This window comes from Notamacropus eugenii, chromosome 4 (assembly GCF_028372415.1).
Source record: "Notamacropus eugenii isolate mMacEug1 chromosome 4, mMacEug1.pri_v2, whole genome shotgun sequence".
In the NCBI taxonomy this organism is placed as follows: Eukaryota; Metazoa; Chordata; class Mammalia; order Diprotodontia; family Macropodidae; genus Notamacropus; species Notamacropus eugenii.
In genome coordinates, this window is record NC_092875.1 from 377558378 (window position 1) to 377571391 (window position 13014).

The following is a 13014-nucleotide window of genomic DNA, read 5'->3' on the forward strand; positions in this document are numbered from 1 at the left end:
AAAACTTTGAGTTCCAATTTCTTTCCCTCCCTCCCCACTCACTCTAATTGAAAAGGCAAGCAATTCAATACAGGTTATGCATGTGTAGTTATGCATAATATTTACGTTGTGAAAGACTAATTCCATCCTATCCTGGCCCCATTTATTTTATTCTCTCTTTTGACCCTGTCCCTCCTCAAAAGTGTTTACTTCTAATTACCCCTCCTCTCATTGCTCTTCCTTTCATCATTCCCTTCCCCCCCACCCAGGTTATCCTTTCCCCCTGCTTTCCTGTAGAGTAAAATAGAATTTCATGCCCAATTGAGTGTGATTGTTATTACCGCCTTAAGCCAAATCCAATGAAAGTAAGGTTCACTCTTTCCCTCTCACTTCCCCCTTCTTTGCCTTCATTGGAAAAGCTTTTTCTTGCCTCATATTTATGACAGATAATTTACCCCATTCTATTTCTCCCTTTCTCTTCTCAATATACTCCTCTCAACCCTTAATTTAATTTTTTAAAATATTATTCCTTCCTATTCAACTCACCCTGTGCTGTCTATCTATAGATCTATCTATCTATCTATCTATCTATCTATCTATCTATCTATCTATCTATCTATCTATCTATCTATCCATCTATCATCTATCTATCTTTATATATGAAAAATCCCTCCAATTACCCTAATACTGACAGAACTCTCAAGGGTTACAAATTATATTTCCATGTAGGAATGTAAACAGTTCAACTTTAGTAAGTCCCTTATGATTTCTCTTTCCTGTTTACCTTTTCATGTGTCTCCTGATTCTTGGATTTGGAAGTCAAATTTTCTATTTACCTCTGGTCTTTTCATCAAGAATGCTTGAAAATCCTCTATTTCTTTTTTTCCCCCAGTGGGTTACTGAATACTTTTATTCTGCACATAGAAGCCACTAAGGATTTGGCCTGTGGGCTCATCAAGCTGTATCGCAAGTACATGACTCCACACATCAACACCAAGGTTGAGGGTGAGAACAGGTCAATCTATCCCAGTCACAAGATGACAAAGGGTCTTCTGATAGAGAGCCAGAAGATCAGATAGTCTCTGGTATAAGACAGTTCTAAAGAAGCAATGAGAATATCACAGAAAGGTTGAAGGGAGAGGGAAGTTAAGCAGCAGAGGCCCCTGCCCCCAAAACAAGACTAGTATAGTACTTGGTGCTGCCCATTGTTAGGACAGGAGCAGACTTCTATAGAGGTGACTGGCACCTGTGAGCTCTTAGCCACAGAGCCTCCTAGCCAAAGAGCTTACTTGGCCCGAAGGTTTCTGAAGTTCCTTCCAACAAATTTAGCCTTGCTGCCCAGCTCTTCCTCAGTTCTGAGAAGCTGGTTTTACTTGGCCAGATGCTCAGATTGGCAGGGGGCACCAGTCTTGATCTGCCCAGTACAGAGACCCACTACCAGGCTTGCAATGAAGGTATTTTCAGTCGCCCCAGAACAATGGGAAACCATTACTCCCCACCCATTGGATTGGGCCAGCTTGCATGCCTGGAGAGATTCAGTCACGGAGCCAATCTGGTTCACTTTGAGTAGGAGGCAATTGCAGGCCTTCTCATTCACAGCCTTTTCAATTCGCTTGGGATTGGTCACTGTGAAATCATCTCCTACCACCTGGATACTGACAGTAGCAGTGAAATTTTTCCAAGCTTCCCAATCATCCTGGTCAAAGGGATCTTCAGTAGACACCACTGGATAATCCTTGATGAAATGCTTGTAGAGGTCCCCAAGCTCAGAAGGGGAGATGTATCTGCTGGAATCATCAGGAGACTTGAAGTCTAAGTCATATTTCCCAGATCAGAAGAATTCAGAGGCAGCAACACCCATGCCAATTACAACCTTATCAGAATAGCCAGCCTTACCAATAGCATCCTTTAGCAGGTCCAGAGCTTCTCCAGGATGTTAGGAGTAAAGCCACCCTCATCCCCTATATTGGTGGCATCTTGTCCATATTTCTTTTTTTTTTTAATTTATTTTTAACATAGTTTATAACAGATAAAGCAATTCAAACTTTTGATCAGGTGATACATCTTTTTAAAGCATTTACAACATAGACCACAAAAGAATTTTTTTTAAACATAAGCCAACTGAGACACAGATAATATTTATGTTGCTAACTTCACAATCTCTTGATCCAATTGTCTCCTCAGTATTACTAAGAATGAAAAGACTCTAACTTAATGTTGTTGGTCTAAAGTCCTATGCCTAATAGCTTAATTTTAGGCAGCCTCGAATGTTCCTCTACCCATGATCTATAATTGAATAGATCTGGTATTAAGCTTACAAACCTTTTGACTATAGGGAATTGCCACCAAGAGTAGGGACATTGCAGGGAAACAATATCTCCCCAGCTTCATGTCTGTTCCAGCCAGGAGCAGATTGTCCACTTGCATTCAGTCAGGCTTAAAGTCTGCCAGGTGTCACTGGGGAAATTGAGTCCTGAGAATCCCAGCTCAGCCCATGCTGAACAGCTGCTCTCCCACTCTTCCCTTGAGATCACCTATGCAGTTCATACTAGCATCTCATGAGCATACTGGCATCATCATGAGCATACTGGAGGCTCAGATAGCCTTTCTTGCTTCCCATACCTGGAGTGAGACTCAGAAGAACAGTCACTTAGTGACACAGCATCTAAAAATGGCAAGTTCCTATAACCAGGCTTAAAATATGATTATAGTTTCACTTTGGCTAAGGACCATCTTTTAGGCAAGTCTTAAGTGGCTTACATGTCTTTCTATACATGTTCTAGTTCCTGATTAAATGGCAATCATAAAATCAAGTTTACCATTAAAACCTTGACTTTTCCATCAATGCCAAATTTTATCAGAGGTTGCCTTTCTCTTGGAAAGTTAGACTGAAATTCTTTTCTCCAAACTAAAGATGTCAATGATTTATTCTCAGTAATTAATTCAGTCTATTGTTTTAGTACTAATTGCTTTTACCTCACTTTGTAAAATGACCAATTTTTCTCCCCATCACCCCATTCCCCTCACTTCCTAATATCTTGCATTCTGGTTGCTCCTTCCCTTAATGTCCACTCCCCTCCATCACACCTCACCCCTGTCCTATCCCCATCTTCCTTCTTTTCTTGCAGGGCAAGATAAATTTCCATACCTTATGCCTGTAATTCTTATTTCCCAATTATATGCAGTAAAAATTCTCAACATTTGTTTCTACTACTTTGAATTCCAACTTCTCTCCCTCTTCCCCTCCCTCCTCAGCCCCACTGAGAAGGGAAGCAAGTCAATACAGACTAAACATGTGTTGTTTTGCAAAAGACTTCCATAGTAATCATGTTGTTTAATACTAATTATATTGCCCTCTGACCTACCCTATCCCCCTTGTTTTCCCCCCTACAATTGACCTTGTCTCTTCTCAAAAGTGTTTATTTCTAGTGACTCCTTTCTTCCATTTGCCCTCCCTTCTAACATTCCCCTCACTCCACTTGTTGCCTCCTCTCCTACTTTCCTGTGGTGTGATATAAATTTTCATATCAAATTTAGTGAGCATGTTATTCCTTCCTTCAGGCACATGTGGGGAGAGTAGCTTTATTCCCCCCCTCCCCTTCTCCCTTATCTCCTCTATTGAATAAGATTTTTCTTATCTCTTTTATGAGTTATAGCCTGCCCCATTTCATTACTTCCTTTCTCACCCCTTAATTTTAATTTAATTTAATTTAATTTATTTATTTGTGTGTGTGTGTGTGTATGTGGATATCATCTCTTCTGCTATAACACACCCTGAACTCTCTATGTGTATGTGTGTGAGTGTGTGTGTACAATCTCTCCAACCACCCAAATACTGAGAAAAGATTCAAGAGTTAAAAATATTTTCTTTCCATGTAGTAATGTAAACAGTTCAGCTTTAGAGAGTCTTTTATGATTTTTCTTTTTCTTTTTTTCCCCCCTGTTTACCTTTTCATGCTTCTCTTGATTCTTGTCTTGGGAAGTCAAAATTCTGAATACAGATCTGGTCTTTTCCTTGCCATGAAATCTTCAAATTTGTCTCTATCACTGAATGTCCATTTTTTCCCTTGAAGTATTATATTCAGATATGCTAGGTAGGTGATTCTTGGCTTCAATCCCAGTTCCTTTGACTTCTGAAATATCCTGCTCCAAGCCCTTCGATCCCTTAATGTTGAAGCTGCCAGATCCTGTGTTATCTTGATTGTACATATTTCTGTTTAATTATACTCTCCAAGTTGTGGTAGACCTCAGCTCCAATGTGCGTGGCCTCCTTAAAGTTTGCTGCTCCAACAGGAAGGATCATGAACTCCTGAATGGCCAACTTGTTACCAGCATGGGAGCTACCATTGATCACACTGAAGGCTGGAACAGGCAAGATAACTTCATCGTTGCCTGCAAGGTCAGCAATGTGACAGTACAGGGAGACACCTTTCTCAGCAGCTCTGGCCTTACAAACAGTCAGAGACACTCCCAAAATGGCATTTGCACTAAATTTAGATTTATTTTCAGTGCCATCCATCTCTATCATCAATTTGTCGATCTTCTCTTGCTCTACAACCTTCAGTTCCTTGCTAATCAGGGTCAGGGCAATAGTTTTATTGATGTGCTCAACTGCTTTTGAGATACCTTTCCCCATGTAGTGGGTCTTATCATTGTCTCAGAGCTCCAGGACTTCATGGATACCAGTAGAAGCACCACTGGGTACAGCAGGTTGGAACTGACCTTTTTCAGCATAGAGATCAACTTCAACAGTAGGGTTTCCATGAAAGTCAAAGATCTCTCTTGCCTGGATCTTGTAAATAGAAATGTTGAATTTCTGGATGGGGCTTCCCCTGCTGAGCTCAGAGAACAGAGGCCGAGGGGTCTACCTACACCAAGAGGGAGCATTAAATCCAAAATCCTCTATTTCACTGAATGACCATGTTTTCCCGTGAAGTCTCCTTTGACCTCTGGAATGTCATATTCTAAGCCCTCTGATCACTTAATGTAGAAGCTGCTAGATCTTGTGCTATTCTGATTATAGTTCCATAATACTCAAATTGTTTCTTTCTGGGTGCTTGCAATATTTTCTCCTTGACATGGGAACTCTGGAATTTGGCTACAATATTCTTAGAAGTTTTATTTTTAGGATTTCTTTTAGGAAGCAATAAGTGGATTCTTTTAATATTTATTTTACCCTTTGATTCTAGAATGTCAGGGCAGTTTTCCACGATAATTTCTTGAAAGATGATGTCTAGGCTCTTTTTTTGTGATCCTGGTTTTCAGGTACTCCAATAATATTAAATTGTCTCTCCTGGATTTATTTTCCAGGTCAGTTGTTTTTCCATTGAGATAGTTCCCATTGTCTTCTATTTTTATTTTCATTCTTTTGGTTTTGTTTCATCATTTCTTGATTTCTCTTAAAGTTCCATCTTAAAGGGTTCCATCTGCTCCAATCTGATTTTTAAAGAAGTATTTTTTTAAGTGAGCTTTTGGACCTCCTTTACCATTTGGCCAATTCTGCTCTTTAAAGTATTCTTCTCCTCATCCTTAGCATTTTGGATCTCTTTTGCCATTTGGGTTAGTCTGTGTTTTAAGGTGTTACTCCTTTCAGCATTTTTGGGGTCCCCTTTATCAAACAGTTGATTCATTTTTCATGATTTTCTTATATTACTCTCATTTCTCTTCCCAGTTTTTCCTCTACTTCTCTTACTCGATTTTCAAAATTCTTTTTGAACTCTTCCATGGTCTGGGACCAATTAATATTTTTCTTGCAGGCTTTGGATGCAGGTGCTTTACTATGTTATCTTCTTCATGTTGTAAGTTTTTATCTTTTTTTTCCCTAAAGAAAGATTCTATAGTCTGATTTTTTTCACATTTTTGTTCCTTTCCATAGCTAATTACTTGAATGTTGAGCTCTTTGTCAAGGTAGATCTTTGTTTCCATTGGGGGTGGGGGAGTGTACTTTCAGCTCCTTGAACCTCCCACAATTTCTGGTCTAGAACTCCAGAAACAGCCACTGCCAGGCCATGCTACTCTCTCACACAGGTTCAACAAGTTTTTTCCACTGACATTCCAAGTTGTCCTTGGCATTTTTGGGTTGAAAAATCTAGAAACTTTCACAACTGCCAGTAATTCACTCCCCCTGAAACTGTGCCAGTGTGGCCCACACTGGACTGTGCTCCACTCTGAGCCCAGAACAATAGATGCTTCCTGTTGACCTTCTAGGTTATCTTGAGCTGGAGATTTGCTTCACTCCATCATTGTGTGGATTCTGCAGCTCCAGAATTTGTTTAGAGTCATTTTTACAGGTACTTGGTGGAATGTGAGGGAGAGTTCAAGCAAGTCCTTGTTTTGACTCCACCAGAATGTAAGATTCTTGAGAACTACCTTGCTTGCTTATATTTGTATTCCAGACCTCAATACAGGGGTTACCACATAATCAGTCCTTGGTGACTGATCTATCTGCATGTAGGCAGTATCACCCACATTGATGAGAAAACTGAGAATAAGGAAGGGACAATATAAAGTACTATGTATTGGTACAGTTACAAGATTAAGAAAAAGAGGACATGGTCCAAATCTTTCTACTTATTAGCTATTCGACCCAAAACAAGTCACCTCATCTTTCTGGTACTCACACCTCCTCTGTAAAGTGAGGGGGTTAGAATCAATGATCTATAAGGTTCTTCTAGGTCTATCCTAAAGTAATTTGTCCCTCATCACATAGCTAGCAAGAGTTGGAACCAGGATTCAGACTCAGTTCTCTTGATTCTAAGTCAAAGGCATTATCTACTATGGCGCATTCTCCATAAAAATATAGTAAAGAAAACAAGTTGATATCTATAAAGGCACAATGTCAATGAAAGCACAAGACTCAGATATTAGAAAGTATGAAAATGTCCATAGGATCAAGACCATGATCATCAGACAAGCCTGGAATCAATTTAATGCAGGGGAAAGAACTCTCATTTTGGATTCAAAGGACCTGAGTTCAAATCCTGCCTTTCACTCTTACGATCTGCTTGTCTTTGGGAAACCAGATAATCTTTCTGATCCTCAGTTTCTTCATCTGTAAAATAAGGAAATTATATGAAAAGGTTTCTGAGACATTTTGAGACTCTAATGCTATGATTTACAAATCTAATTAGACTGAGACTACTAATATATGAGGCCTTAGGATGGATAGAAATAGTCCCTGGCCAATTAAAAATCAGGGTGTCAGACAGTACACTAAAATTTGACCCAGAGACAGTAATACAAGGTAGTGACTTAGTACTTAAAAAGGTTGTTCAAGGCTGGTACAGGGTGAATGGTAATAAGAAACAAAGTAAAATCTGGGAAATGGTGACTGGAGCATAAATTTAGAATAGTATCATTGATACAGAAAGTCTGACTTTATACCAAAGTACCCAAGCCATGGACCCATGGGATCTTATATTATTTTTTTCTGCCTGAGGGTGGGGTTACATTGTGGGTGGAGTTACACTTGGATAAAAGTTGAATGATGCCAGCTGTGAGAAATGGTTGGACCATCTCTTCAGAATGTTGAGTCAGGAAGCCTAGTTGTCAGTTATTACATAAACATTATACATACATACACATACATATATGTATACATATACACACATAAACATACACATACACACATACATATATTCCATAATTTTATGCATTCCTTCATTTGAAAAAAAAAGAGTTAAGAACCCAGGATGCTTCAAAAATTGTTTGAAAATAACAAACTGATATATTATTGTGATGAAACTTACACTTCAAGTGGAATTTGAGGGGCAACCTCCTCAACATCCTTTTAAAAACTTTTACCCTATTTTCAAGGATAAAGAGGATATAAGAACTTCACTACTCCAAATATAAAAAGGATGATTTCTTTAAAATATATTGAATGCCTCAAACAAGGACAAAACTATTTGTGAGAATTATGTATTTCATTAGTTTAGACTAATTTTTGAGCACTATCATAATGCACTTCTCACACTTAAAGGCTTTGTCTACATGCCTATCTCAAGGAACTATCCTGACTGTAGCTTCCCATTCAATCTGTGATCTCTTTCCATTGAAGTCCCTTGATATAGACTTAGATGATAGTACCATTTGTTTTGATTATATCGCCATATAACTGGACATTGGCAAAATTTGTTCATTAAGTTTTGATTGGAATGGCTTTGAGACAACAGTTACATTTCTATTTCTAAACATCTTAAGTCGTATCTTAAATTTTAGAAAGACATTGTGTGCATGTAATGGTTATCCTGGGGTTTCTCTTTTACCTCACTTCTAAACTAAATGCTATTTGACATCAATTTAGGAAGGTCTTATATATGTTTTGTACTTACCCCTGTCTTTCGAAATGACTCAATGCCTTGATATTTAATTGGCTCTTACCCACAATCTTGAGGGTGGGAGTGGGGTGGTTAAAGTAAGAGCCATCTAGATTGAATTATTTTAATTTAATTAGCAATATTTATTTGAAGTATGATTCAATTCAGCAAAAAATTATCAACCCACTATAGACAAGGATGTGCAGTAGATCAAATTCCAGTCTTGTCAGAAACACTGAAGTTCAAGTCCTGCCTCTGCCACATACTAAATGTGTGAGAAAGTAAGTAGACTTGTGATTTTGTTAGTACAGAGAATTCTTGTCTGATAAACTCCCCTTAACAATGAAGGTCAGCACCTTCTCTGAAATTTAGAGTGTCAAAGAGTTGACTAGAGCTTTAAGAGATTAAATGACTTGCCTACAATCACATAACCATTATGCATCAGAGTTGGGAACTGATCCCCAGTCTTCCTAGCTTCAAGGATCTAACCAGAATAAACCACTCCTCCTCCCATAGCAGCTGTAGGAACATCAGTCAATCATTTAGCCTTTTGGTGCTACAGGCAACTTTATAGGACAGACATCTACCAAGATGGGAGGCCCTGGGTAAGAAAAGTATCTTACCATCTGACGTACTGCTATGCAAAAGTTCCCTTCTCCTTTCTCTTCTCCATTTCTACTTTTTTATTTGCATGTGTGAATAGTAAAGCAATACTACCATAGCTACTGAATGAGTACAACAGTCTGCTGAACCAAAATTCCATACAATACCTAGCCTAAACCATCTATCCAGCTCTACCACTTTATATGTCGTTTAGATAAGCTTAAAGGCAGAGTCTAACTTTTATATTTGCATCTCCAACATATAAAACAATGACTAGAATATAGTAGCTACCTATAAATACTTCTCAATTGACTCAGTCAATGTTAGGGATAAATTGCAAATATGCCTCCATGAAGGAGCATTTCCAAATACTGGAAATAACAGTGACAAGAGCATTAATCTGGACTAAAAGATAAATTAAAAGTAATGTTCTTGGTTTGGGGAATATAATGGAAATTAACTATCTCTGCCCTAAGGGAGGTAACTATCTATTAGGAGACAAGAGAAATGTATAAAAGTAAATCTATTATAAGACACATTCTTCATGAAGGGGACAGTCATTAATAAGTAGGAATAATCTTTTTTGTTTGTTTGTTTGTTTTTTGTTTGGTTTTGGAAGGGGACAGGAATTAAGGACTATTATAAGTCTATTAAATGAAGATATCATTGCCCTCCTTCCCCTTACAGCCTCTTCCTCCCCTTTCTAGTTTCCTTTCCTTTTCCTCTCCTCTCTTTTCCTCTCTCTTATCTTCCCATTCCTTCTCCTTTCTTTTCCTCCTAACTTCCTTTCTCTTCTCCTTACCTTGCCTGCTTTTCCCCTTTCTTGATTCTGAGGCCCTTTTTATAAACTCCTCATCCCAAAACAGGGGAAGGAAAGCATTGTCTAGAAAGAGAGCATTTTGCTTCATTCTTCTTGAGAGCAAAGATTTTCATTTGTTTTCATTTGTTTTTCTTTGTACTTTGATTCATGCTTAACTCAGTTCTTTATGGACCCATAACAGGAACTTAACAAATGCCTGTTCACTTGACCTGACCTATGTAGCTATTGCCTAAACTATGGAAGAAATACAAAAAAAGACCAAATACTTTGTGACGTGTTAACTAAAGAAAATAAAAGTTATTTCCTTGAACTCTATCAATCTTAAATCACTGATGTTAGAGTGATAAATTATGGGCATTTAGGTAATTTCTTTGTAGTACTTGTTTCAATCTGTCCTTATTTAGATCAATATCACTATTGAGGCATTATTTTCAATGTAACAGAACAGAAAAGTTCATCTATCTATTTTTGCACAAAAATTTAGGTCTTCAAATATCATTTTTCTTTTCCTATAATTCCAGTTCTCTATGATTTTGTTTTCTCATAAGACATCTCCTAAATTATCATAAATTGCTATGATTAGCTTATATCCATTTCCTTTTTTTCACATTATACAAATTATTTTGTATGCTTATCAAGTATATTTCTTTCTTTTTGAAAATTATAGGGAAATGATAGAAATGCCAAATGAAATATACTGTGCATTTATCTCTTGATAGCCCAACATTGTTCTTTACATTACATTTCCTAATATGTGGTCCTCTCAAGGCTAAATTTACTCAAGCAATGGAATTTCTTTTACTTTTCTTTTAAAGACAACTTACAATCAACTAGATATTCTTATAACGATTTTCTGTTTAATATATATTTTTAAATTTCCTCTTGGTTTTGCTTTCTTTAAGGCTGGAATCCTTAGGGTATAACTGCAGGATACAAATAATGTTTGAAAGTGAAAAATTCAGTCAGTTTGGATTTTTCCAGTCATGTGTTTGTTGGGGGAAGGACACCCAAGAACACTTGTTTGATTGAATTTAAGGTTTTTTTTCACTATTGCTATTTTTTTATTTCAGTAAACAATGTTTATATATTTATAGGCTTGGAGAAAAAATCCAGTTTAAATATAATCTAAAATGATAACTTTAAACAACATAGCAATTGACCACCTGTGGCTTCTGAATGAAAAGTAATTCATTTAAATATTCCATTGAGAGCACTCATATTCATATGATACCTTGGACACAATAAGCCCTTAATGAATGCATGCTGGTGGATTGATTGATTAATTGATACTTCCTATAAAGCCTTTCTTTCTCCATAAGGTAAAATGGGAATAGTATAATATATACCACCATGCACAGAATATATTGAAGTAAATGGAGGAGAATGATTTCCTTTTTAAAAGATATAGGTTCAAGAGTAATGAAGAGTCACAAGTATGTAATCCCAAAAGAAGACTGAGAAAAACCAGAATTAAAAATTGTCTTGCATATCTTCCATGAGCATACATACATTTTATATTATATTTCCAAAGCACATACTTACCGTGTTTTTTCCACTCATGATTAGGATTTTCCTATGTATATAGAAAAGGAGGGCCTTTATCTCTGTCAGCATTTTCTGGTAACCAGATCCACTTAAATGACAAGGTACCAATCAAATTACTTGACTGAGAAATTTCATAATTGCTTAAAAATTTGGTACACAGTTTTCATATGATGTGGTTTATGCCTCCCAGATGTTTGCTTATGTGGAGTAGTACCTTTGTGTAACTATGAATGTACTAGAGCAAGGAGCTTATCAGACTGCTTAGAAAGGTAACAACTGGAAGTCATGGATTTATTATGAAACAGGAAAACTTTTTTAAAAATATAATTAATTTATTTGACAGTTTTAAACATTCACTTTTACAGTATCAATGCAATATTCAAAGCACCTATGGCAGCCATGAATACCCTGGCACAATTCTGAATCAAGAAATACAACAGACTCTCCACATGGCAGAATGAACCAAAGCATTTACTCAGACACCAGAAAGCCAAATCCATCATAGTAACAAAAACCTATACATAATAACAATGCAAAAAACAACACCATCCCCAAGCTTTCCCCCTGCTAGGCCTCCCACAAACCAGCTGTATTAAACAAATCTCAAGCAGACTGTCTTAAACAAAATCACAATCACTTTCATTCATGCTAGCCAGCTTCCTGCATCCTTCCTAGCTCTGAGTAGACTCATGACCAAATTTTCCTCTCAGCTGTGCTCTAGCTCTACCTCTTCTTGTTCCACCTTTCCTGTTCCATTTGTTCAGTAAGCTCCTCCCACCACAGGCTCCATGTGACTCAGACTTCCTTGTGACACAAGCGGGTCACATGGGCCTATTAATAAATGGGAAAGATCTGCTCATTTAAATTACCATTACAACTTTCACAATATTTTGAATTCCACATTTTCTTCCCATCTCTCCCCTCCTCCTACCCCAGGACAGCATGCATCCCAACCACCCCTTTCCTCAATCTGCCCTCCCTTTTTACACCCCCCCTTCTCACATCCCCCTCCCCTTTATTTTCCTATAGGACAAGTTAGATTCCTATACTCCACTGCCTGTACAACTTATTTCCCAGTTGCATGCAAATACAATTTTTAGCATTCATTTTTAAAGCTTTTAGTTCCACATTCTCTCACTTCCTCCCTCCCCACCCACTCTCATGGAAAAAGGAAGCAATTCAATATGGGTCATACATGTGTAGTTATGCAAGAACCAGTCATTCTGAACATTCCAGAAAACAATCAAATTAGAAATACAGAGAATCTAAAATGTCCATAACCTTTAAGCCAGAGATTACACTACTATGAGTGAACTTCAAGGCCAATGACAAAAATACTGAACAGTATACACCAAAATATTTTTAGTAACATTTGGCAATGTGAAAGGATTGTAAACAAAGTCAATGTTTAGCAATTAGATTATGGCTAAATAATTTCTAGTATATAGATGTAATGGAAGATTATTATGCTCTAAGACATGATGAATATGAGGAAGTATAGGAAAACATATGAAATAATACAAAGTGATGTATACAGAACCAGGAAAAAATATACATGATGACTACAACAATGAACATTTAAAAAAAAAAAAAAAGGAACAAAACAACCAAAATGGAATCTTGGAAAAGTACAATGGCCTTGCTTGGTCCCAAAGAGGGAATAGAAAAATTAACATCTTCCTACTTCTTTGAGTTGTGGAAGATAATGTCTGTAAAATAATTCATATAATGTTATGCTATTTTTTTTTA

The 13014-nt window shown here is 37.2% G+C and overlaps 1 pseudogene; it reads right to left on the reverse strand.

Moving 5' to 3' along the window:
• Positions 1–275: 275 nt before the first annotated feature.
• LOC140502595 (alpha-enolase-like) overlaps positions 276–13014 on the reverse strand; it is an 87179-nt pseudogene continuing 74440 nt past the window's right edge.